Source organism: Crocodylus siamensis, chromosome 1 (genome assembly GCF_052110815.1).
Source record: "Crocodylus siamensis isolate JL-2025a chromosome 1, ASM5211081v1, whole genome shotgun sequence".
Classification (NCBI taxonomy): Eukaryota; Metazoa; Chordata; order Crocodylia; family Crocodylidae; genus Crocodylus; species Crocodylus siamensis.
Window position 1 is genome coordinate 49,069,690 of NC_143395.1, and position 23,930 is coordinate 49,093,619.

A 23,930-nucleotide genomic window follows, 5' to 3' on the forward strand; every position below is an offset into this window, starting at 1 on the left:
TAGCAAAGAGCACCCAAGCAGACAGACAAATGGATTTCATTAGCTATTCGTCAGCAATGATAAAAGGCTGAGAATGTGTGTCAAAGATAAAATTACAGGAGCCATTTCTGACAATATGCTATGGACTAATCCAGGTTGAGTTGTCTTTTTATCAGTAATTGTATTTTTTGGGTCATGTCATTAAAGGAGGTTAAACATAACCAACTTTTTAGGAAAGGGATAATTTCACAAGATCCAATTTTTATGTGCTATGTTTTTGCTCATAGGAGTGGATTTCGTCCACCCAAAGTATCAGTTAAACAAGGCATTTATTTTGTGAAGAATTAAGAAGATCAGATTAACATCACATGTTTTCTGTTCTGGTCACCTAAAATTACTTTGCTATTATTTCTAAATGCAGTTAATGTCAAACATCTTAAAGCCTTCTTCACTTTTAGACAAGTTCATGTTTAAAACTCTGCCTTGGTAAGTTGCTGATTTCTTATCTCAAAAAACTATCCTTAGGTAAACACATGCGTTCTTAGCAGCTTTGAAATACATTCTGAGAGGATTAGTTTCCACCTCTTGCTGATAAAAGAAATTCGGCTCTGTAATTACCAGACTCCCTGTCTTCCTCTTAAAACTGTCATTTTTCAACAAATGCTTAAAGACTTATTGGGCTGAAGAATATGAAACTTAGTAATGGCTGAAGTTGGGGGTCCTGGGTTCCAGTCCATGTTCCAGAGGCCGTTTATATATTTTACAGTAAACACTGGTGAACAAAATACTTAAATACTCTTTGGTGCAAGGAGTGAAATACAGGATTCTTCCTCCCAACCAATAGTCTAGAGAATATCTAAGTATGCCATACAAGGTAGAATGGTTTCAATCCCAAAATACCTGTTTCCTGGTAGTTGGGATTGTATTTTGGTAGATGGAAGATTAGTTTCAAACAAAAAACAAAAGGAACAAAAAGGAACCTGAGCATCCCATGTCTTAGAAGGGTATTCTACTCACTGAGTGACTAGCTAGATGTCGGTTATCCCTCAATATGAGGATGATGTCAGCTGGTGGGATGGGGCATTACTGGTGAGTTTTAAGGTGGCTGAGGAGTCCAATGTGTGCTCTGCAAGTTTTTCTACAGATTTGACAGGTGATGCCTGGGCAGGGGGCACAATTTATGGGCAGGATGTGCTTTCCTTTCTCCTCTGCCATTTCTTGGCTTCCTGAGCAAATTGGTTCTCTTTGAAGTGGGCTGTAGCTTGTTGTATGGTACAAGGCCATTGAGACCTGTTACCAGCCACCACTTCCCAGTTTGTAAGGTTGATGCCACCCCTCTTAAGATGTACTTTCACATTGTCCTTGTAGCACTTCCTCTGTCCTCTTCAAGTCCTCTTACCATAACTGAGTTGAGAGAAGAGGATCTTGCTTCAGGAGATGAGTGTCAGCCATCCACATACAGTGGCCAGCCCAGCAGAGTTGATGTTTCATGATCTTTTCCTCAATGTTGGTTATGTTAGCTGCAGAGAGGATGCTAGCATTGGTGCGGGGATCTTCCCATCTAACGGAAAGGATCTTCCAGTGGCAACGCTAATGGAACAATTCCAGGTGCTTAAGATGGTTTCAATACGTTGTCCAGGTCTCAAACCCATAGAGGAGTGTGGAGATTACCACTGCATTGTGGACCAGGATTTTAGTTTCCATCGGCAGATCTCAGTCAGCAAAGACACAGCAAAGCAGTTTTCTGAAGGATTCACAAATCCAGTGTTTGATTTTTACATCAAGACTGACTGACTGGGAGAAGTGGCTGCCAAGGTATAGGAAATGCTCAACGTTTTCCAGGGGTTCTCCACCAATGGTAATTTGGGCGGGGAGGGGGAAAGCTTCTGCTGGGGTGGGCTGATGGAGCACCTTGGCCTTTCCAATATTAAGGGAGAGTCTCGGGCAATGATAGGCTCCTGTAAAAAGGTCCAGAGTAGACTGCAGATCAGTCTCAGTGTGCACGAAGATAACACAATCGTCAGCATACTGAAGGTCGGTGATGTTGATCTTGGTAACTTTCATTTTGCTCTGAAGGCATCACAGGTTGAAAAGCTGACCATCCATTTGATACTCAACCCCAATTCCAGGATGAAGGTGGTCAGAGATAAGAATCAAAATCATAGCAAGATAGATGAAGAAAAGGGTTGGGGTGATGATGCAGCTCAGCTTGACAACAGGTAAATGAGGCTGTCTCTTATCCATTGCAAAGGACTGTGGCAGTCACCCTGTCATGGAGTAGCCTGAGGAAGCTGATGAACTTCAGTGGACAACAACCAAACTTGCTAGCACCATGACCGAAACAGACTTGGGGGTTATGATTAACCACAAGATGAATATAAGCCACCAATGCAATACTGCAGCTGGTCAAGTGATCAAAAATCTGACCTGCATCTACCAATACATCTCAAGCAAGACCCAGGATATCATCCTCCCACTTTATTCAGCCTTGGTAAGGTCACAGCTGAAGTAGTGCATCCAGTTCTGGGCTATACAATTTAGGAAGGATGTGGAAAACTTGAAAAAGTCCAGAGGACATCTATGTGCCTGATCAGAGGGCAAGAGAACAGGTCTTGTGAAGAGTCTGTGGGACTCTTCAGCCTGGAGAAGTGCAGACTCAGGGTTGGCATGGTGGCAGCCTATAAGTACATCAGGGGTGTGCATTAGGATCTGGGGAAATACCTGTTCACCATATCACTCTAGGGGATGACACAGTCCAATGGTCACAAATTCCTGCAAGACCATTTTAGGCTGGACATAAGGAAAAACTTCTGTACTGTCCGAGCCCCCAAAGCCTGGAAGAAACTCCCTTAGAGGTGGTGCAAGCACCTACTCTGGAAACTTTCAAAAAAACCATTTGGATGCTTATGTTACTAGATCCTTTGACCCCAGCTGACTTCCAGCCCCTTGGGCAGGGGGTTGGACCCAATGATATTTTGCGATCCCTTCCAGCCCTAATGTCTATGAAATCTATGAAAAACCTTCCATAAGGCTTCATGACTGATGGAGTTAAAGCCCTTGGTTAGGTCAATGAATGTAAGCAGCTCCTGCAATAAAAATCATGTTGGGGGTAATTTGTCATGGGATTCTGGAAGGATATTTTTGGCAAGGGGGAGTAGGCAATTCAGAAGGATGCAAGTAAGAATCTTCCTGGCAGTAGAGAGGAGGGCAATGTCTCAGTATTTCCCCCACAGACTTGTCCACTTTCTTGAAGATGGTCACAATGTTGGCATTCTTAAAGTCAGGTGGGTCTTCCTCATTAAACCATATTTTGATGAGAAGTTGGTGAAGTTTTTGCACTAGTGCTGTCCCACCAACTTTGAAGACCTCTGTAGGAATGCCATCTCGTCCTGGTGTGTTATTGTTCTTGGTTTGAGTGACAGCACACCACACTTCCTTGAAGGATGGGGGATATCAGCAAGAAATTCTATTACTGGGTATTGAGGCATGAACTCAATGGTAGAGCTGAGACTGCAGATTCATGGTTGGGCAAAATCTTGAAGTGCTTCTTCTAGCATTGTTTAATGGATACACTATCAGTGAGAAGGGTGGAGCTTTCCTGGGACTGCAGAGGAGTTGGGCCATTGGAACATGGCCTATAGCTGGCTTTTATTGCTTGAAAGAAGCTTCTCATGTCACATTGATCATCAAAAATCTGGGTCTCTGTGGTCTTCTCCTGCCACCAGTGGTTCTTGATGTTTCACAGGTTCGTAGTTTCATAGTTTCTAGGGTTGGAAGGGACCTGAGTAGACCACCTAGTCCACCCCCTGCCATGGTGGGAAAGATTACTGGGGTCAAACGACCCCAGCAAGTGTTCATCTAACCTCCTCTTAAAGACCCCCAGGGTAGGAGCCAGCACCACTTCTCTTGGAAGTTGGTTCCAGATTCTAGCTGCCCTGACCGTGAAGTAGTGCCTCCTGATATCCAGCCTAAATCTACCCCCTGCCAGCTTGTGACCATTATTCCTGGTCACTCCTGGCAGTGCGCGGGGGAACAGAGACTTCCCCATTACCTGCTGGTCCCCTCTGACTAGTTTGTAACAGGCCACTAGATCTCCCCTCAGCCTTCTCTTGTAGAGGTTGAACAGGTTCAGGTCCCGTAGCCTCTCCTCATAAGGTCTGCCCTATTGCCCCCCGATCATGCGAGTAGCCCTCCTCTGGACCCTCTCCATGTTGTCCACATCCCTCTTGAGGTGCGGAGCCGAGAACTAGATGCAGTACTCCAGCTGCGGCCTGACCAGTGCTGCATAGAGGAGGAGGATCACCTCCTTGGACCTGCTTGAGATGCATCTATGGATGCATGGCAAGGTGTGGTTGGCCTTCCTGATTGCTTCCCCACACTGCCGACCCATGTTCATCTTGGAGTCAGTGATGATTCCAAGATCCTTTTCTGTCTCTGTACTGACGAGAAGGGAGTTCCCCAACCTGTAGGTATGGTGCCGGTTGTTCCTCCCCAGGTGCATCACTTTGCACTTGTCAGTGTTGAATCCCATCCTGTTCTCATCTCCCCACCCTTGTAACCTGTCTAGGTCCAATTGTAGCCTATAGCTCCCTTCTAGAGTGCCAACATCCCCCCCATATCTTAGCGTCATCAGCAAATTTGAACAGGGTGCTTTTTACTCCCTCATCCAAGTCACTGATGAAGATGTGGAACAGTGCGGGCCCGAGGACGGAGCCCTGCGGAACCCCACTGCCCACATCCCTCCAGGCTGAAAATGACCCATCCCCCACCACTCTCTGGGTGCAGCCCTCCAGCCAGTTGGCAACCCAATTGACTGTGTGGGTGTCAACACCACAGTCCTCCAGTTTCTTAATGAGAACAGGGTGAGAGAGAGTGTCAAAGGCCTTCCGAAAGTCCAGGAAGACTATGTCCACTGCTACCCCTGCATCTAATGATTTGGTGATCTGATCACAGAAGGCCACCAGGTCAGTCTGACAGGACCTGCCACTGATGAACCCATGTTGGTGGCCCCTAAGCATGAAATCCCCTGCTGGCCCCTCATGGATGTGTGCCAGCATAATTTTCTCAAACAGCTTGCCAAGGAACTAAGACTAACTGGCCTATAGTTTCCTGGGTTCTCCTTCTTCCCCTTTTTGAATATGGGAACCACGTTGGCCCTCTTCCAGTCCTCTGGCACCATGCCAGAGCACCATGAGCACTCCTAATGACCTCAGCCAATTCCTTTAGTACTCTACGGTGGATATTGTCCAGACCGGCTGACTTGAATATGTCCAGTCCCTCCAGAAGTTCCCTAACTAGTTCCTCACTAACCCTTGGCCCAGGTGTGCCTCCCCTGGGGCCTGACGGGGGTCTAGCGGGGAGGTGGCTGTTCCGGTCCCTGCTTAGGAAGATGGAGGCAAAGAAATCAGTAAATATGTTGGCTTTGTCATCTGGTGTGATGACCAAATTTCCTAATGTGTCCTGCAGGGGCCCCACATTACCCGGAACCTTCTTTTTACCCCCTATGTATGTAAGGACTTCTTATTGTCTTTAATCCAGGAAGCTAGTTTCATCTCTGCCTTGGCCTTCCTGACTGTCCCCCCTACATCCCTGAGCAACTGCAGTATAGTCATCCCTGGTGATGTCCCCTCTTTTCCATTGGGTGTACGCCTCCCTTTTAGCTAGGAGACACTCCCGGATGCTTTTGGTGAGCCATGGCAGCTTGTGTGCCCTCCTGCTCCCTTTGATCCTCATTGGGATTACCTCTCTTTGGGCTTGGAGGATCGTCTCCTTGAGGAACGACTGCTCTCCTTAGAAACCTGGCTCCCCTCCCCTCTGGGACCTCAGTGCTTCCCTGACTATTCTCCTTAGCTCGTTGAAGTTTGCCCTCCTGAAACCTAGGGTTGCTGCCTTGCTGCAGGCCTTTGCCACCTTGCACTGGATGGTGAATTCCAGCAGGCAATGATCACTGTCGCCCAGGTGGCCGAGCACCCGCAGCCCCTTTGCCAGGTCATCTCCCATGGCCAGCACCAGGCCCAACAAGGTGCCTCCCCTGGTGGGGCTGTGCACCTCCTGGGTTAGATGGAGGTCCTGCATTCTGGCTAAGAACTTACATGAGCGGTGAGACCTGGCTGACTGCTCTTCCCAGCAGATGTCTGGGAAGTTCAGGTCTCCCATGACTACCACATCCTTAGACTTCACTATCTCCATGAGCTGACCTAAGAATTCTTGGTTGAGCTCTTCGCCTTGGTTGGGAGGTCTGTAGTAGACCCCCACTGTTAAGTCTCTTTCCCCTCGACTGCCTTGTAATCTAACCCAAAGCACTTCAGAGTGCCCTTCCTCTGATTCTTTATTAATTGATGAGGATTGATGTCCCATAGCCTCTTCTGAAGTATAGCTTTATGCCAGTGGTCAGTATCTCATTTTTGCTGGTTGGAGGGTTAATTTTGCCAATTCAGAATGAGGTTCTCTTTTGATGAATAAGAGCTAGGATTTCCTCATTATTCTCATTGAACCAATCTTGGTTACAGTAAGTAGAATAACCAATTGATTCAGCACATGCCTTGTGAATAATGTTCCTAAGCTTCTCCCAATGTGCCTGAATGTCCTTAATGTCATCAGGCAGGTCAAAGAACCTCTCAGTAAGATGTTGGTGAGGATTCTTATATGTAGCTTGATCTTGGAGTGGCTTGCAGTTAAATCTCTTCTGCATTCCTTTCAGTGGTTTATGGTGTTGTGGTACAAGCTACATGTCTGTCATTGATCTGACTAAGTTGTGGTCTATCCAAAAGTCATCTGCTTCTCTCAGGACCTGGTTATATTGACATCAATATGATCATGGGCTCCAACAATAATAAATTTAAGAAGGTACCACTGATTGGCGCTTGGGTGTTTCCAAGTGGTCTTATATTTGTCACTCTGTCTGAAGATAGTATTCATGATGAGCAAGTCATGCTCTGCATAGTTGCAGAGGAAGAGGATACCATTGGAATTGACTTTCCCCAACCCCTCTTTCCCAGTGGTGCCACTCCACAGTTCAGAGTGTTGCCCAACTCTTGTGTTGAAGTCACCCATGAGGATACGTTTATCTTCCTTGGTAGTGGCAGTCAAGACTGTGTCAAGAGCACAATAGAACTGTTCCTTGTTGACTTCTTTATTCTCAACTGTGGATGTGTACACACTGATGACCATAGCCTACTGGTCATTATTAAGCTTGAGGTAGAGAATCATAAGGCATTCATTAAAACCCACAGGAAGTTCTGAAAGATGACTCACAATCTTGTTCTTTATGGCAAAGCCAACCCTGTGAATATGCCTCTCTTCACCTGACTTTCCTTTCCAAAAAAATGTGTAGCCACTTCCTTCTTCTTTCAGTTGGCCATCACCAGCCCAGCAGGTCTCATGTAGGGCAGTGATATCAATGTCATATCTTGCAAGTGTTCTAGGAAGTTCTTCTTTCAGGACACTCACTATTCATGGAGTCCATAAGAGTGTGGATATTCCATGTGGTGAATTTCAGTACTTTATTTTGTTGGTTTCAGGTGCAGGTAGAGTGCTCTGACTGGATGTGGCAATCCATATGGGGGCAGGGAGGGGGCTTAAGACAGCCTATGTTTAGGGCATCTTTTCTAAACCCTTCCATGTTCAGAGTAATCAGAAGGGATCCTAAAGAGGACTGCTTAGTCACAGCCACAGCTAAATTGTAATTCTGTTTCAGTAAGTGCAAAATGACCGTCACATGAACACATGTATATATTGTAACTAGGGACTCCCAGAGATCACTTGTCCTGTCCCTACCACCAGTCATCTGTTGCCACAGGACTTGGTTTGTGGGAGATGTTAACATCCTTGGCAGAAGCTTGTGTGTGACATCTTTTAATGTGGTGTAGTGAGTGTGCAAGTAACAACAGGAACTTGACAGGAGGGACCCCTGCACCCAATGACAAGGATGTTCAAGATAACAGTAAACCATATCCTGCTGCAGCCCTCTTCCACCTTCACAGCCACAGAGGACCAGCAGGTCTTCAAGTATGCCTGTTCTGCCTCTTCAGGAGTTTGGACCATTCTTAGTCTGGGACCTCGCCTCAAACCGGTTTGCTAGTTGACATCCTACCAGGAGTACAAGACTCCAGTAGAGATAGCTCTGAAGGTCTTTGGAACACACAAGCGTCTCTACCATGACAAGGTTACAGTCCAAGGAGAGGGCTAGCTAGAAGGACAGGTGGAGTGGCAACATCACTTTCTCTTCTCTAAAGATATCACCACATTACTTCCAGAAATTCAGTTCTATTACCTGAACAATATTTGGAACTTCACAGCAATACTTTTTCAGATAAAGAAGGGTTAAGATATATATGCCAGCCTTGGTAGCAATGTCCTACAAAAAATTATGGTAACTTATTAAAGACCTCTTAGAAAAACGTGCATCTGCAAATACTACACTTAATAAAAATTCCAGTGAGCTTCTCCCTGAAAATCGTGTTGTGATTTTTCTTGAAAGAATCTGTAACAAAAAGAATTGAATATTACCAGTAAAAGAGAATTTGTAATTAATCATTCTATCCTAGCCATCCAGCAGCACCAGTTTTCTTGTGCAGACATTTTTAGCCATTGCAAAACATGACCTTTTCTGTTCTAATTATACCTATAAACTTCATTGTTTAACTGAACTCTTTGCTTTGGTGCATTTTTCATTAAAATGTATATTAAATATCCTTTTACAGTTTCTTTTTTTTTCAAAAACCATTGGTAAAAAGTTGTTGTTGTTTTTTTTATTGATGTGCTTATATTTTCTGCTTTGGATCTTAGCCTCATCGAGGCAAGATCTTAAGATTTTTTGTAATTGTTTGAGTTCTACCATGATGTCTATGGATTCTTAGTAGGTAATATTGTTTCTCACTTGAACCTATTTTTTTGTTGCTGGGCAGTGTATTAGTGAAAAAAAATCTGAAATAACTCTATTGTATAGTTTAGGGAGAGTGTATTCTATATCTACAGCTCTTATAAGTTGCCTTTCACTTTTCTTATTTTCAGGTTATTATGTTACCAAATGTTTAACTGTTCCAGCTGAAATTTTCCATTTTGATGTCTGCCCCAGGGTGAATTTTATTTATTTATTTGCAAGCTTCATTTAACATGAATAAGCTATCTCTAAGAATGTTAGGGTGATCTTGCCCATGTTTAGAAAAAAATCTTACTCTGTATTTAACGAAGTCTAGTACTTCAGTATTATGGAAGATGAACATGAAGCTTGATAGGTTAGCTTAACTGTTTGGTTGCCCTGATACCAGGGCTAGGTCTTTTGCCATCCCTATGGAAATAGCCTAAATTTAGCCTATTAAGACTCTGAAACATGCAAATTTTGTAGTTCAGTAGAGACTGGCTGGATTTCAGGAGCTAAATTCTCTAAAGATTTCATCGGCATTGGATATGTTCCAGATAAGGGCTGAAGGAAATGAGCAAGAATTTTCCATTTTCATAAGGCTGGGGGATACTGTGGTATTAAACACCATAACTGGTGTCTAGGGAGACAGTTTTTCCTGTGCTCTTGATATCACAGAGCTGATTGCTTAGGAGCAAGATGTAATCTATTCCACACACACAAGAGAAGAGTGGGTTTGGGATAAGGATACAGGGGATGGGTGGGCAAAATGTTTTCAAGAACTAAAGGGAAAAATAGAAACTAGAGTGTACTGGAGTGGTTGATAGGTGTGGCAGTGTTGCACAAGGGGCCGTTCGAGCTCCTGGAGGCTAAGTTCCAATTTGGTCCCCAGAAGTGAGTAACACCACAAGCCACAGAGACAAAGCCTTTATTGCTTGCAAGCAGGTTGGCCTGGAGTCATGAGACTCAGATCAAAGCCGACCCCGAGTGCCTATTCTCCATTGCTTATATACTTGATTACAAGGTATTGGGAAAATTCCATTAGCGCAGGCATACTTTGGATTACATAGTTGTGAAATTGGTTGCAAAGTTTGGGACTATCTAGCTGTTAGCTTGTGGTTTGCATTCTCACACAACAGGGCGGAAAGACAAATTTCAGGTCCTGGGTACATTCTTGTGAAAGCATAAAGCGTTAAAGCAAACAGTTTTTAGCCCCCGCTTGTCCCACAGCAGGACCACAGGATTTAGATGCTGAGAGGTAAAAGGAGTTGGAAGGTTGGATAGAAGCAGAGCAGGAGGGAGCCATGCCATAATGTATTTATAACCATAAATGTATTTATAACCAAATATAAGCACCTCCAGACAGAAAAATTGATTCTGAAAATCCTCAAATTCCATGTTTCTCTGCTGTCAGGAAGAGAAACTTCTGTCAGGTGCTAAAATTGCTCATAAAATGAATTTCATGCCCTTTAATGGACAGTTGACACAGGATAACCACCTACTAAGACTGCCAATTACTGTATTAGTTCATGTGATAGAGGCCTAGAGCATTTGTAGATGACATGGGGGTTTAAATTGAAGCAATCATTTTTTAAAACCACTGCTTCAATTTAAAGTGAAGTAAACCCCCATGTCATGTACACCCGTGTCCTTACCTGCCTTTGGCAGTAGAGAAGGGAGAGCGAACTGCTGGTAGGTTGAGCAGTCCCTGAGCTGTGGGTGGAAGCTGGTGCTTCCTCCTGCAGCAGCAGCAGCATCCCCCTGCCCCCCCAGACAGCACCTGCCTGCATGCACTCAGCTCAGGAGATCCCGAGGGGCACCACAGCAGGGGAGGGAAGCAAAAGGCCCCCACATCGCTCAGGAAGGCAGGAAGGCTCCAGGGAAGAAAAAAAAATAAGACTTGCCACTTTTTTTTTTTCCTTCAGTTCAGCCTGCCTTCCTGGGCTCCTGCTGGGCTGCCTGCTGGGGCTGTCTGCACAGCTCCTGAGCTGCCCAGAGGCCGGTGATTCCCTCCATGGCTGTAAGGTAGCAAATTAAATCTCCTTAGAGGTGTTTTAGTTTGCTGTGCCCCAAAGTCATCTAAGGTGCATTACGCCACCAAATTTGCTACAGTGGCTGGAATTAACCTGCAATATGCTGCCGAATTTGCAAACTCATGCAAACAGCAACACCATTAAAGCGTTGCAAAAGGGCATTTAACCCACTTTTATGTGTCATCTGCAAATGCCCGGCTGTAGATTTGAACCTGGCTTATCACTTGTGGAAAAAGCAACATCATTCTACATTATGGAATTTGGGAGAGAGGGAAGGATCAAGGGGTTTTTTTCAACCCAAGAATATTAGGCATACAAAAAGGAAAAAAAAAGGTGCAAAGCTGAAAAGTTAGGGAATGCCTCCTTGCGCATAGTTAAAAGTGGGATAATAGCAGCTAATATCACAGGAGTTTTTGTGAAACACTCAGATACTTTACTATGAGCACCATAAAATATCTATGGGAATTTCTCTGTCCAGGCAGGTTTTGTGTGGCATGTGCTAAAGTCAGTGGTCATACCTTGAATTTAGGGGGATACAATGAAACAATATAAAATTACCCCTTCACTGAATAAGGTGGGGTCATATGCACTAAATAGTCTGTGATGTAAGTGAAGAATCTCATGCCCTGCAACAGGACTGAAATCATATTGTACAGACAACCTTAATTCTTTCTCATTTTCACAACCATGTTCACAATTAATCAGATCTTTAACTTCTTACTAGACCAGAACAAGTGCAACGTTAGATTTAAATTTAACAATTAGATAATTAACAATTGCCTCTTGGCAATTTAATTATTAAGAAAAAATTCTAGCTGTTTACAGACTGGAATGTTAAATGAAAACCTGAAGGAGATGATTTATCAAGCAGATAAACAGGAAATGATCAAATATTCACATGGTAATGATCAAATGATCACATGGTTTTGATAGTTCTATCCTATAAGCACACAAGGACCATAGTGGGTTTGTGTACATTATGTACATTACAGGTTTCCCTTGCCCACTGCAGGGGTTAGGTTCTGGAAAGTTGCTGTGGTTGGCAAACTGTGGTTGGTAAAATTAAAGGCTTATGCAAAAAATGAAGTTAGGGACTTGAATACTACATTCGCCTCTTACTCGGGAAAGGGAGGGGAGGGGAGGCACATGCCGGCTGGCCCCATGACACTTCCCTGCCCACACCCATCTGAATGGCAGGCAAGGAGATCCCAGTGCAGCTTCTCTGCTCCCTGCCATGCCAGGTCTTGAGGGAAGGAAGAAGGGCATCAGGGAACAGGATCCATGGCTGGGTTGGGTCATGGGACAGTCCGAGTCCAGCAGCAGCAGCAGCCACCTGCCCGCACCCCTGGATGAGCCATTGGGCTTGGATTGTCCCAGGACCCAGCTCAACTGGGGGTCCATTCACCAAGAAGCCATGCAGGGATCTCCTCACCCACCGCTGCTCTCCCTGAGCTGCCCCAGTGATGCACCTCCTGTGCACGGGGCTGCTCTGAGGACAGCGGCTATTCCCCAGATGAGCCACCCATGAACCCATCCTCACCCAGCTGGGGCCCCAAGCCCCAAGCACCACATCGCTGAACATCAGCCCCAGCCCTGCCCAGCTTCTTCCCTATAGGGGCCTCCATCCCCCTCCTCTCCCACTTACCTGCTGGAGGTGCTCTGCAGGCTGCCCGGGGCCTTGTTTATATACTGTCCATGCACGTGGCACCCCACATCTCACCACCTTCCCTCCATTCCCTCGAAGCTCCCTTCAGGCTGCAAAATTCACCAGTTTCTCTGGTAAAATGAGAAGGATGTGTGGTTGAGGTTTTTAAAATTTTTTTTGCCAAATAACAGCTAACTTCATTGGAGTCACAGGTACTATACTTCTTATTTTTCTCCTGATTTCTTCATGGTTTTTGCATTTTGCCCTTAATCATGACCTCTAGGCAAGTGAGTGGTGAAGGTGAGCAATTTGTGACGAGGACAAGGAAAGTGATGTCCTTGGAAACAAAATTGGAGTTGTTGGCTCATCTAGCACATTGAAAGAGTGTGGCAAATGTAGGGAGGCATTTTCATGTGAATGAATCCACTGTGAGAAACATTAAGAAAAGTGAGGCTGCTATTAGGGCTAATGTTGTGCGTGGTACACCAGGAAGTGCTAAAGTGACTTTTATGCTGTGCGATCATAGCTTAGAAAAAATGGAAAAAGCTCTTAGCATCTGGATTGAAGACCAGACACAGAGGAAAGTGCCTTTAAGCAGCCAAGTGAGAAGGCAAAGTGAATTTATGACCACAGCATCCAGACTTCGGGGGGTGAAGGCACAAGTGAGCATATAAGTTTTCAAGCCAGCAGGGGGTGACTTCAAAACTTTAAGAGGAGACATAGGCTCCACAGCGTGAAGCTTATGGGGGAATTGACTTCAGCAGGCCACGTCGCCACTGCCCAGTACCTACCTGAGCTGAAGAAGCGGATGAGGAAAAGGAAGCTATATGGGGATCTCCTCACCTGCCACTGTTCTGCCCGCATTGCCCTGGCAACATGCCTCCTGCACATGGGGCTGCACTGAGGGCAGCCTCGTGGGGCTGCACACCTCAAACCAGTGGCAGGCACAGGAGGTGCATTGCTGGGGAAGCACGGGGCGAGCAGCAGCAGGTAAGGAGATCCCCGTACGGCTTCTCTGCTCCCTGCCATGCTGGGTCATGGGGGAGGGAAGCAGGGCAGCAGGGAACAGCAGCAAGCGGGCCTGCTGTTCCCTGCCTCCATGGGTAGAGCAGCTCACCACCACTGAGAGCACCTCCAGCAGGGCTGGGAACCACCTCTGGCTGGGGGGGAGCAGGGGCAGTGGTGGGGAAGGAGAGGCATGAAAAGGACCAGGAGGTTGGCAGATTGATGTGCAGCCACAGAAAAACGTGGTTACTGAAAACTGTATACCGTAGTAGCCAAAATGGTATACAGAATATTAACCATGGATATGCAAAACCATAGTTGACAAAACCATGGTTGGCAAGGGAAACCTCTATAATATAACTTATCTACACATTTGTCTATGATCAATTAGGGATGTATAATTACAAGCTATCAAAACAGTACTTGCAGAAAGAGCTAATTAGAAATTCAAGTCCAACACTTCAGAGGTTACTTCCTCTAATCTCATCCTTAGGCAATGGAGGCATATCTTTTGTAATTAATTTTGACACTTTTTGACCAATCAGTTCTGGAATAGTTGTCACTCCAGGCTATTTATGTCTCAGTTTCATTGGATATCTTGTAGCTAGTTTTCATAAACTGTATTACCATAGCATAATTTAGCTGCAAGTTTCCATTCTGTTTTTCTTGTACTCTGAATCTATTTTCTTAAACAGATTGAAATGAAATATCATGTAAGTATGTATGTGTATATATATGTGTATGTATATGTATATATGTGTGTACACACACAAACATACACAATATATATAGGGACTCTTGTCTCCACCAGAGTGCATTCACACTAACTGCCCAGCAATCCATGAGGTTACCCCAGTGTACAAGTGGAAAAGGACAAACAGAAGCAGACTTGCTGTATTTAGGGGTGACACCACTGGCCAAAATCAAGATCGAGCTACTAATTTGTTTATATTGCAGATTTGGAGTCAGCACATTGTCTTACTCATACTCTCAGCAATATCTGGCACAAAGTCGGACCTTCTTAGATGCATGCATCTCTAGTGCATAAATAAAGTCAGTTTGTTAATCAACCATAAAAATACTTTCTAAAACTGTAAATCTTTAATCCCTCCCCCACCCCCCAACTCAAACTAGGAACACTTGAAGTTGCACTGGGACTCTGACTAAGAAACAACTACCAGTACTAGAATGTAGTTCTTACAAACATAACTTCATGCCCAAACTATTAAGTAAATCATGATGTAGTACAACAGGCTGTCATTTGCACATGGGTTGCTGCTATTGATGTTAAAGGCATATCAAAAGGCAGAACTCAGTCCAATAAGAGAGTCTGCAAATCAAATATTAGAAGAGAATCTGTGCAACTATTCAGCATCATTCAACTTTTATGTTGAAATAAAGCCTTAAGAACTGTAATTTATTCTGTTTTGTTTGGAGGGTATGCGTGCCCAAAAGATTGCAAAGAACTTTTTTCCAACTATTTAGTTTGTCTAATAAAAGATATCACATCTACCCAAAGACCCTTGCCTGATTAAAAATGTGGTATCCAAAGCTGAATGAACTACTCCAAAAGAAATGAGAGGAATGGCAAGTACAGTGGAATCTCTTCACTGTTTTACAAATGTCCTCAGACCTGACTATGTCCTTGGACCAACATAGCTACAACCAACAACACTGCAATATTTCTAATTAGGCATTAACAAAGAGGAAAAAGTTCAGAAGACAACAACAAAAAAAGATTAAAAGCTTGGAAACTTGGACCTATAAGGAAAGGTTAATAGAAAAGGGCAGTCAGACTCACAAAAAGGTGAAGGGAGATATAACTTTCTACAAATGGATAAAATGAACTAGGATCAATTAGCTGTATGGCCACTGTGCAAGGAACAACAACAGTAATCTGCAACAGGGAAAAATTAAATTAAATAAGACTATTGGGTTTGCCCATGAGGAAGGCTCAGAAATAAAGTGTCGTATTACAGGCTCTCTTTAAACACCAGTAGGCATTACAAGTTACCTTTAAAACATTCTAAAGACACTTTAAACTAGAGCATCCATATTTAAAGGAAGTTTAAATGGAGCTAAATATTAGGGCTGTGCAAAATTTCGCTGGCTGTTTCGATTCAACACTGTTTTGACTCATTTTGAGCTTGAAACAGCAAAATTGAATCAAAACAAAAGGCTTTGAAACATCCTCAAAACAAAATGAGGCTAGTTGAAACATTTAGAAAGTTTCCAAACATTTCAAGTTTCGAAACAGCCAAGAGCCAGGTGGTGGGACACAGGGAGAACCAGAGCTGTGCTCCCAGCAGCAGCCAGGAGCGCAGCCCTGGCTCTCTCTGCCTTCCGCAGCCAGACTGCAGGAAGCCAATCACAGAGCAGGGGAAGGGAACTGAGCCCAGGCTCATTTCCCCTCCCCAGCACTGTGATCAGGCTGGGGAAGGGAACTGAGCCTGATTGCCCAATTCCCCTCCCCAGCTGTATGACTGGGCTGGCGAAAGGAACTCAGCCCAGCTGAGCTGACTTCCCATCCCCAGTGCTATGATGGGGCTAGGGAAAGGAACTCATAGGGCTGGGAATAGGAACTCAGCCCAGCTTGGCTGAGTTTCAATCGCCAGTGTGATCACAGCTCGGCTGAGTTCCTTTCCCCAGTTGGATCTAGTGCTGGGAAGGGGAACTGAACTATTGGGCTCAGTTCCCTTCCCCAGCTCCCTGGTCCCAGGCAGCAGCACCAGGCTTCCCTCCCTTATCTGGCAGGCAGATTGGGAGCCCACAGCCCTGGGAGGACTGACACATCCTCCGCAGCCCTCCCGGGGTTGCGGCCCCCATCTGCCTGCCAGATGAGAGAGGCTGTTTCAAGCTTCCCCATTATAGCAAAAAGGCGAAACATCGAAACAGCGTTGAAACAGCCTCACTGTTTCGATGAAGTGAAATGGAACAGCTGTTTTGAATCAAAATGAAATTCAAAATGAAATACTGTTCCGTCAAAACCTTGAAAGTCAAGTCAAAATGGAATGGTGTCATTTCGCACAGCCCTACTAAATATCCCCTAAGCATCTTAAAGTTACACTGCTTCAAGCAAGGGTTATATTAGAGTCATTTTACCCAACTTGACCTAGGGTATTGGTAGTCTGGTCCTCAGAGGTACAGCAATCAATTTTCAATTATGCAGCATCCCAGGATGTATGATGTTCACCCTCTCTACCTGTTTCTACTCTCCCAAGCTCTACTGCCTAGGGAAGGGGCAGGCAAAATACAGCCCACAGGACCTCTAAAAAAAATTAGAAAGGGTATATTTATCTGCTTCTGGTTGCTTGTCCAAGATGACAGGAGCCAGGGGAAGCAGGACCCAGGGGAAGCCAACAGGACTCACCAGCAAGGCCAGCCTGGCACCTCCCCATACCCAGCCACATCCCATCCCCACCCCCTCAACCAGAAGTCTCTGCCTGCTGCAGCTTTGGGGCTGCTCCAGTATCACATAGCCCCTGGCTGCATTACTGGACCATGGGAACATGGGGCCAGGAGAAAGAGAGAGAGAGAAAGCGTGTGTGTGTGTGTGTGTGTGTGTGTGTGTGTGCGCGCAATGAGGTAGGGAGAGAGAGAGAGAGATTTTTTTATAGGGTGAGTCCCATCCCCCCACCATACACATGCACCACCCCCCTTGTACAGCCATACATGCAGACCCCCACACCCACCCTCCTCCTACACCCCCCAATTCCATACCCACCTAAACCCTCTCCCACACCTCACATGCCCACACATTAACACTCCTCCAAAAACCTATAGCCATGCCCCCCACCCACCCACAATATACAAGAGTAAGACTTCATTTTAAGCTATTTTGCAGTCACCTCTGTGTACACTATGCAAACACATGTCAATCTGGACAAAAATAGTTTGGAAATCAAATTAATAAATGCTGTACATATTTTCTTTTTAAAATGGAATTTGGTATTTTTCTGGTTCCAAGATGGCAAAACCCCTTGCTGAAAGGACTACTTCTGAGAGCAAGGGGAGGGACTTCTTGTAGAAAAGGTCAGGGGTTTGGGGGCAGGACTTCTGGTCACAAGATGGTGACCAGGGCCAGGGCACATATCAAGGGCTACCAATGCATCCCTCAACAGCTTGCCAAAAGTCAGTAAACAGCCCTTCACCCAAAATAATTGACCGCCCCAGCCTAGGGGTGGCACTGATCCCGAGCCAACACTTACTCCAGCCCATTTAGCACCACAATGCCAGCTCCAAGGACCCCAGAAGACCCATCTGGGCACCTAGGCTGGGGACCAGCCCTCCCCTAAAATGGCTAAGCCTTTGCCTCACATCTGGGTGGCTCTACCCTAGCCAGGAGAATTTCAGGTGTGGGGGGAGGAGGCTGAAGATTACTTCCCCAGCTTCCTGTGTTCTTAGAGGGCAGAGCTGCCTAGTCCTGGGAGGTATGATTCCCCCAGGGTCACTGCAGTTAATGCCTGGCTGTACCACACTGGAAGCAGAGCCACCAGGAAGAGAGAGGCATGCTTCCCCAGGCTCCATACTCTCACTATAGTTAACCTCCCTGTTCCACGCCTAGAGGAGGACCAGAGTCCTGGCTCCTGGCAACACCCCTGCTCACAGAGCCCTCTTGTAGCAAGCCACAGGTGTGCTGGTCTGAGACAGCATTAAGCTGTCAGGCTGTGGTGTTGAACCCAGGCCCCTGTCCTGCCTAGCACAGCTGCTCATCCTGGTCTGCCATCTCTTCAACAAAAAATGAAAGCAGAAACGTGTCCAGACCCCTCCATCTGGTCCTGTATTCTGCTGCTACCAGATCCCTGGAAAACTCTCCAGACACCTGAACTCACTTGCACATGGACCCCAAATTTGGCCTGACCTTTTGGATACCTGAACTGATTCTGGTTTGATTTCTGGATACCCAATCCAGCTGGCCTCCTGAACTCATGGTCTATCGGACCCTCTGCTTTAAGGGTCATGATTTAACTTATGAACTTCCAAATATTCTTCAATTTTACTTGCAACAGTTCAACTACCTTTTGGTTTGGCATATATATATGACTGCACATGACCATGTTTCTGATGGGAATGTCATAGCCTAATATTGGTGGGGGGTCAACCTGTGACATGGATGCCAGAAGTAGTTGAGGCAGCTCTGTGTGTGGCACCTCGCATATGAGAAGACAGGCACCTCAACAGCTAATTGGGCAGAAGAAGGGGAACAGAGTAGCACTGAGGGAGGGAGGCAGGGCTAATTTGTGGCACTCCTGCCAAAAAAGCTAGGACTCATTGGTGCAATGTCTCCTCTTGCATCTTCACTATATAATAAATTATCTTATTATAGCTTAACCAATCTGATAAAGCCAAAGATGATTCTGTGTTTCTGGGTTGTATGCAAAGATTTGCATAGCTCAGTAAAACAAGAGACAGGTTTATAATACGAGACTACACCTGTTGTAAAAAAGAAAGAACAAATAGGTGCATGTATGAAAAAGGAACATTTAATAGCTTTGGAAAGATTATTTATACTATTGACACTTGAAAGAGGTGCTTTAATACTTGGTATGAAAGGAAAATAATTAAAATATAAATGTTACCCACTGCTTAGGTTTTTAAATGGCTCTAACTTTTCTTTGATTAAGTCAGAAAGTTTTTAAAGCCAATTCTTGGATCAATGGGAACTTCTGAAACCAACTGATAAAATACTAAGTGGTGTATAATTTTGAGGCCTCTGCAAGTGTCTTAAATAAAGAGAAAAGACAGTAAATGGATACATGAAAGGGCCATGTTGCTTTGTCTGACATCACTGATACAATGACAGCTTGACATGTTTTTAAAACATTTGTCATCAGCTATTATAGTTCTAACAATGCTGCTTTGAAAAATGTGTATTAGAAGTATTTAAAAATATTTACAGAATTCATTGCATGCAGCTTTGTATATATTCAACAATGCACCACTCACTTTTTGTTGTATTTTTAGCTGTCATTACTATAATAAGCACTAAACCTGTATTTCAAGATAGTAATACACACCATACAGTAATTTCAATTTCTGTGTTTTATCACATTTGGACACATTACTAATACCCTGTACTAAGGGTGGGGTTAGGTGTAACTTTTAGCACATAGGGTATGGTCTAAAGAAATCAAGAAATTGGGATCCTATGACCCCAGCAGACTTCCTGCCCTTTGGGCGGGGGACTGGACTTGATGATCTTCCGAGGTTCCTTCCAGCCCTAATATCTATGAGATCTATGAAATCTATAAAATAATAAAAATGCTTTAGATCGGGGTACTACTAATTCAGAATTTGTGTAAATCTTGTCATAAAATCTGATTTTGAGATTATTAAGTCCCTGTGACAACAGTTATAACTTTCTGGATGCATTAGATTCCCAGGACCCTCTTAAAACTCTCTCTATAATATTTTGGGATATCTGTCATCTTGGAGTTTTTTTGGTGTAACAGTGAAGATTTGTCCATTCAAAAGGTCTACTGCAAAAACAGATAATATATATATAGGACAGATTGATATTAATATGCAAACCACTCAGCTGCCTAACATGAAGTATCACATTTAACATATTCATATCAGGCTTCTTAGACATTCTGGGGATGATAGTCATTACTTGCTGTGCCTGTGCCATATTATGAGCATATTCCAGCAAATCAAAGTGTGTCTGCACACTCCACTTATTTGAAATCTGCACAGCTATTCTGAATAACTAAGATATGTGCCAACCATATTTGTGCAAAAAGGCAATGAATTCTACTATAACTATAATGCAGTCCACTCTTAATTAGCTGTTTGTCTGTAAACCCAATTCTGAAACTTTCCATCTTGCAAGTAATCCTTATTCATACAATTAGTTTTATTGCCTCTTTTAGTCAGTATTTTTGATGAAACCATCAGAATCAATGTTGGCTAGTAATATGTTTAAGTGCTTCTACGGTCAGTGTGGTCTATTTGCAAGATATATTTTCTGCTGTTGAAAATAGAATAACTATTATAAGATTGTTGCCTTATAAGAATAAATGAATCCTGGTGAACATAAACATGATATTTACATAGGTATGGGCATATAATTAGCAACGCATATTGATTGGTTGTACCTATAAAAGTTAAACAACAACAGATCAAGACAATACTTTACTTTCATGTTATTGTTTGAAATGCAGGAAAGTCATGCATGATACTAACTTTACCCTTGCATTACCTGCTCCCCAAGGAAAAGGTTCTGCTGGATTTTTGTCATTTTTATTTCATCTTTCTTAACATATGCTATAAGAGAATAATTCTCAAAATAAGAAAAGGAAAAACATTTCTTATACAATATCTTGAAGACTGAGCTGAATATAGAAGCCAGGGATGTAACTGTGTGGAGAGGGCATCTGGTTACCTGGGAGAAGTGCTGGGGGCTTCTGTGAAGAAACAGAAATGGACAACAAAGATATAAGCAGAAAAAAACCTGTTATGATATTACTGTGTAGAAGTAATTGGCTTACTTGACTAGAAAAACAGACAAAGACCAGGCGTGCTGATACTGCTTAATTCAAATGTTCTGAGATAAGGAATCCGCATTCCTGCATTCCTTGGATTATCTTGATATCTTGCCCTGTGCATTCCTGCATGCCTTGGGTTATCTTGATATCTTGCCCTATGCATAGATAGTTTGTTTAAGTAAACTTCCTACGTTTCTGTGTAATTTACTATTGTTTTGTTTCTCCAAGGTGTATTTTTTATCCCTTTCTCTGTCTTTAGTATAAATATGCTTGTAAACTTAGAGAGTCTGAGAAATCCTTTGAAACAGACAAGTGGGTGATTCCCCTTGCTGTATGGAATTCTCCCTGAAAGAAAAGCTGGCTCTGTCAGTTCTGGTTCAACCACAATGCGAAGTTTGATTTCTTCCACAACTGGCTTCTATGAATGATATAGTAATACACAGCTTTGTAGTTAAAAGGAAAGGTAACATGGCATTGATGCTAGTTTTCAATTTCATTTTCCAAATAGGGCCATTAATCAGGTACACAATAATGTTGTGGAAGAAATCAAACTTCGCGTTGTGGTTGAACCAGAACTGACAGAGCCAGCTTTTCTTTATTTAGAGCTATACTGTGATCACAGGGAGAATTCCATACGGCAAGGGGAATCACCCACCTGTCTGTTTCAAAGGATTTCTCAGACTCTCTAAGGTTACAAGCGTATTTATACTTAAGCCAGAGAAAGAGATAAAAAATACACCTTGGAGAAACAAAACAATAGTAAATTACACAGAAACGTAGGTCGTTTACTTAAACAACTATCTATGCATAGGGCTATCCCAAGGCATACAGGAATACTCAGGGCAAGATATCAAGATAACCCAAGGAATGCAGGAATGCGGATTCCTTATCTCAGAACATTTGAATTAAGCAGTATCAGTACTTCTGGTCTTTGTCTGTTTTTCTAGTCAAGTAAGCCAATTAATTCTACATTCCCTAATGTTTTTTTTATTTTTTTTTACAAGTTAGATATTTATAGCCATTAGCCTTTCAACTTCTAGTTTTTCCTTTCTCTTTACTTTCTGCTATTTCAACATACAAATTATATACCTCATTTCTAGTTGATGGTCTGTTCTTCATTGGCTTAGTAGTATGGCTTATGCAACTTTGTATTATCATAAACACTAGGTATACTCCAATAAAAACAATAAATAATATCAACAAACTATGAATGACAGTAGAGCCTAAGGAACTAAAAATAGAGCTAAACCGAGAATTCAAATTCCAGTTATCTGACTTATGCAATTTAGCTGCTTCTTTTTTTTAATATGTTTACTTAAATCCTGGATTTCTTTTGAATTATCAGGAATATAAGTACAGCATTCTTTACCTATTAAAGCATAGACTCCTCCTTTGCTGGCTAGTATATAATCTAATGCAAGTTGGTTTTGCAGTGTCATTTGCCTTATTTCCTTCATTTCTGTATTTATTTTATCAAAACTATCAGCAGTAGCATTAACAATCTTTTCCAGAGATGCTGCAACTTTCTTTATCTCGGACATAGCTAAGCCTGCGCCATAGCTGGGGAACAATATACCCCAAATCTTTGATTTTCTGTAATTCCACAAACATTGCGAATTCTCCCTTTAGGTAAATGAGGTCTCATAGTAAAAGCAGGATACGCTGCGGAGACATAGCATGTTCCTCTGCAACCAGAGGGAAGATTTTTATAGGCCTTATCTCCACATACAAAATAGTGACCAGCTAATGCAGTATAACCACCTGTATTACAGTGTGGGGACATCATGCATTGCGAATAATAGCCTGAAAATTTACCTGCAGGGGAGTAGTTAGATATCCAGGAATTATTAGAAAACCAAGCACCATTTATTTTAAATTCTACCTCACACTTACCGACTCCTACTGCAACACGAGATCCATTACAGGTCCAACAGAACTTTCCAGGGGTGGCATAAACTAATCGTACATATTCAGACCAGTTCCAACTTACATTCTGCCAGGTTTCATTCCCATGAAAATTTGAATAGGAAGGGGCTAACATTTGAGTTGCATTCAAGGGTGCCGGTATCATGGGTATTCCTCCAGTAGAATAGATAGGGACATGACTACATATCCAACAACGAGAGACATTTAAATCTATTCCAATTTGATTAACTAAAGACAAAAACACATTTTCATGAAGTGATCTTCTTTGTCGGTGCAGAAGTGTAGTTTGGTTTACAGAGTTTCTTATAACTGATGAGTCAAGTTCATATAAGATGGCCCCAAAAGAAATACTGAGAACTATCCAAATCACGACTAACCAATTCCACCTCGGGAACCAGGAACTAGGTAGAGGCCTTTTTCCTGTCCTGAAGGGCATAGTGGTGTCGTTGGGGCACATCCTCTTTGCTATGTAGTGGCAAATCCTCTTCGCCAGTAGGCGCTTGGTTCACTACTGGTCTTGAGTTCTCCTGCTGGCAGGCTCTAGGCTCACTACCAGTCTGTGGAGGCTGATTACAAGATTGATATGGAGAAGACTCTAGGTCTAATGGGGCTGATGTTTTCTTACTGTGTGAAGCATGGATCCATGTCTGGAGTCCATGACACTTTATTGCAGTGTTGGTGGTCAGGAGTACCTGGAATGGGCCTCTCCAGCGAGGTTCCAGCGATGACTTTCTTTGATGGACTTTTACATGGACTCAATCTCTAGGCAGGATACAATGGCATGGCTCACCTGGTTCTTTGGGGAGAGCTGCCTGTACCTGTGAATGAAAAGCCTTAACACACTTCATTAGTGCTTTACAATAGTCTAGAATGGTATCATCAAGTGAATGTATATCGCAAAAGTGGGAAGCAACAAGTGGTGAGGCAGGGAGCCTCCTGGGTCTTCCCATTAGAATTTTATGTGGGCTAAGCCCAGTTTTTCAGTTGGCAGTAGA

General features: G+C 43.6%; 1 pseudogene; it reads right to left on the reverse strand.

Moving 5' to 3' along the window:
* Positions 1–3,096: 3,096 nt before the first annotated feature.
* The window catches only part of LOC149872793 (uncharacterized), a 112,272-nt pseudogene continuing 91,438 nt past the window's right edge, over positions 3,097–23,930 (reverse strand).